Source organism: Pteropus medius, unplaced genomic scaffold (assembly GCF_902729225.1).
Source record: "Pteropus medius unplaced genomic scaffold, Ma_sr-lr_union100, whole genome shotgun sequence".
NCBI lineage: Eukaryota > Metazoa > Chordata > Mammalia > Chiroptera > Pteropodidae > Pteropus > Pteropus medius.
In genome coordinates, this window is record NW_024346667.1 from 27,425,022 (window position 1) to 27,429,258 (window position 4,237).

The 4,237-nt window shown below is 29.7% G+C and overlaps 1 pseudogene; it reads right to left on the reverse strand.

Moving 5' to 3' along the window:
• Positions 1–203: 203 nt before the first annotated feature.
• On the reverse strand, positions 204–336 carry LOC120613680 (uncharacterized; annotated as a pseudogene).
• Between the last annotated feature and the right edge of the window lie 3,901 nt (positions 337–4,237).

Below are 4,237 nucleotides of genomic sequence, written 5' to 3' on the forward strand. Positions count from 1 at the left end.
ATCTGAAATTGATTTAGTAGCTTTCTCTGTTTGCCTTTTGTTGGTTCTTTCTTTCATGCTTCTCTGATATTTGGTGTCCACATATATATTTTAAATACATTTTTTTTTCTGTAAACTCATACTTTAGAGTCTCCTTTGGAGTAAAATACACTCTTCAACTGTTTACAAGGTAATTTCTGAGTTGTAAAAATTCTATGTTCCTCCACTGTATTCCTCTATTCAATCTCAGCTGCCACAGTCAGACAGATAGAAAGTGTGAGGACCCTTTTTTCTTGCATCTGCCCTGGAACCTTAGCAGCAGAGAGTAACTGCTCCAGGTCTGTCAAATAGACACTAAATGTAGATTTTTTTTTTTTTTCCTTTCTCCTTGAGTTTGGCTTACGTCTCTGAGATCTTTTCTTGTTTTCACTATGTTCTGTCTGTCATCTATCAGTTAGGAAGAATGAATAAAGATCCCGAGCAAACATCACCCTTTCCTCTGGGAAAGGCTTTTGTTTTTAAATTTAAAATTTCTTTGTAAATTTATGATTCTGCATTTCCACTGTCTCATGGTATGAAGCATTTGAGACCCTTGAGATGGATCATTCAAATGGGAAGAGCAGTGAGGTGGGGATAGAAGAGAATGACAGAACATCTTAAATAAGAACATTCACAGGAAAGGTGTGAGAGAGCATACAGGAGGGGTAGACATTCTGACTGCTGAGAATTCACTTGTCTATAAATGTGATTTCAATTGTACATAGAATAATTTAAAATAAAACAGCTATTGCATAATTCCACTTCTATGAGGTATATAAAATACTCATTTTTGTAGAGCGCTGAATGGTGGTTGCCAGGAGCTTGGAGGAGGAGAAAATAGGAATGTGCTGTTCAACAGATATAAAGTTTTGGTTATACAAGATTAATATTTCTAGATATCTGCTATAAAATATTTTTAGAATAGTTAACCAGACTGTACTATACACAAAAATTTTTAAAGGAATAGTTCTCACATTAGTGTTCTTACCACAAAAGATAACTACTGGCAAAATGCCATGTATACATCACAAATAAATCAATAAGAATATCAAATAAATATGTATTTAAATTATGAAATATATTTAAGTTAAACATTAAACATATAATTATAATAATTAGGGTCATATATGTGAAATCAACATGTAAGAAAATTCATTCTCTGCCTAAATAACATTCCACATCATTATAAAACTTGTGCACATAAATCAGCTTGGCTCTTTCATAAATTTTGCTTAATTATAGTAATAATAAACATAATTGCTATATGTTAAACCTTTACAATTAATAGCTTTTATTTTCCTCCTATTTAAAAAATAAACTAAGTGAATCTCTTCTAAGTCATTGTATTATATCTTAGATGCTTTTACAATGTTTTTAGCAATAAATATTTCAAACATATATAAGCACAGCATCACTACTTTGTTAATTTGTCGAGACACAATTTTTAAAAATAAAACTATATTTTCCCACCTAGATTTTTAGAAAATATACAGTAAGAAAAGCAATTAAGATTGCATCTTACAAAGAACAACATTTTGAAGGAAGCTTATTCAATTGACTTACTCATAATGCCTATCTCCTTCTTTTTCTTTAATCTTATTCTTAATTTTTCAGTTGTTTTTGTTGCTTTTTTTTTTTTTGACAGGATGGGGCTTTGTTTTATATAAAATGGAAACCTGTTGACTATAAAGAGAAACTGATGAATCATTAGGTTTTATGATTATATAGGATAAATAAATTATTATTCAAAACAACTTTCCTAAAAAGAGTGGTCATGAGAGATAAAACAACTACATGAAAATAAAATAATATAATTATTATAATTTAATTTAAAAATCAATTTTAATAGATATTTGAATTACATAATAATAGAATGCAACTACTGACTTTTTTTTCAGTATTAGTTACATATAACAAATATTATATTTTTATACTTCAAAACAATTTTATCAGTGGTTATTATAAGTAAGCCTGTTTTGTAAATGGGATATTTGAGGTTCACCAGGGTTAAGTAACTTACCCCAAGACAAATAACTAGCAAGAAGTAAAGACAACGAAGGTCTAGTCTATCCAAATTTAAGGCTGGAGTTCTTAACAATCTAGCAAACTCGAACTATGGCCTACATAGAGTACCCTGGGAGTCTCTGACACCCCTTTAAGAAATCTAAAATAATAAAACTATTTTCCTAATAATACTAAGATGATATATGTCTTTTCCAACTTTGTGCAGTAGAGTTTTCCAAAAGCTCCACAAGAGGTAATATCACACTAGATGGAATGTAGAAGCAGATATAAGAATACAGCTCTCTTTCGTTAAGCCAGACATTAAAGAGATTTGATAAATAAGACACAGTTCTGATTTTCTACTTTTTTGAAAAATAATACTAAAATTCGATATGCTATCATGTAATGGATTTGTTGTTTTATTATTAAAATAAATTAATAATTTAAACATTTGTTTTAATTTCTAATGCACTTAATAACAATAATGTGCATATGCATAAACAAAAGTTCTTTCGGTTCTTCCAAACTTTTTAAAAGTTCAAAAATGTTCTGAGATCAAACGTTTTGAAAACTGTTGTACAAATATACATCACTTTTTGTCCCTCATGATTATCTTGAAACATATAATGAATAATATCCACTATAAGAATTTTAATAATAGTACTGATTCATTTTTATTATTTTTAATTTATTATATCTTATTTTTAAAGCTTCACCCTCATTTTGATCTACGAGAGTTTAGTGTTTTAAAAAATCAAGTTGTAGGATTTCTAGTAAAATCATCATTCTGTCCCCTCATCTCATCACATGCTCATACTAAGTAATATTGGCACTTAATGTTTTAGATATGCTTTGCAACTTATAGGAAGTTTTACAGTATGAAGCTAAAGTAGAAGACGTGTTAAATAAATGGATGGGATACAGATCCAATAAAGATCAAATTCTTGGTATCTCTGAAGAAAAGGAAATAAAATAAAAATTCAGTTTCCTTTTTTACTTGCCACTTCTTCTCATTAACATAATTTAATTAGTGGTCCCTGTCATAAGAGAATAAAGTCAGATGAAAAACAGTGTGCTAAAAAGTTTTTAGATTAGTCTATGAAAAGACTATAAAACCAAAAAGAAGGAGACATAGAGTACCCTGGGAGTCTCTGACACCCCTGAGACAAAATAAAACTTTTTAAGACTATTTATATAAAGTTATGGTAGATCCTTGGGAAAATCCATCAGATTAAGTTCACTGACTATATAAGAGACATTAATGTCTATTGTTTAGACTGATTTAACTCATGTCAGATGACAGTTCAATTTAGAAGTGAAGGATTTATGAAGTTCATTTGTGTTTGAGACTAAATGTCAACGTTTTTCTCTAAAGAGAGTTTCCAAGTGTTAAACTGATTCTCCACAGAATTGATAAGAGAGATCTACTTACATTTGAACTCAGCTGGATATCACCATATATTTACTGAAACCATTAATGAGGAAAAGATTAAGTATTGAGCACAGCATTAGGTCAATACATAGCAGACTCACTCAACACTGACATTAGCAAACTAATTTTCTTGTTTTAAGAAGATTACGGAAAATTGCAAACATAAAACTATTCTTCGCTAAGATAATGTTCACTGAGCTGCAATGTTTTATAATAAAGATAAGGGGGAAATACACTTATTTTTCGATCATTTCACTGTGATAAACTATACCTAAAATAACTAATATTAATTAACAGCAGGAATAGTGCATTATGTTGTGTACTGGGAGGTAGAAATCTCACATATTAAAGGGGCAATATATACAAGCAAGATCTTTGTTATGAAAAGTAGGTTTTTGCAGCCTTCATTTTAGTTGCTAACCAAAGGGGAAAAAAGAGGACAGAGATTTTTAAACTAATAGCTAAAGCTCTCCATTTATTCCTTTTGAACTTGAATTTTATTTGAATTTTATGTACAGAAAAATAAATTATACACAGACAAAAATGTTAATCTGTTATAAAAGGCATGAGCACCTTTAATTCAACTCTATAGATTTGCTCTATATTCAATCCAATGAGAGCCAAAGTATTGACAGCTCTCAATCAATTTAAGAGTTATCTTTAGTGAATTAGCTCTAATCAATGGAAACACTATCCTTTCTTCCCTTCCTTTCCCTTTCCCTTTCTCTTTCTCTTTCTCTTTCTTTCTCTTTCTCTTTCTCTCTCTTTCTTTCTCTTTCTCCT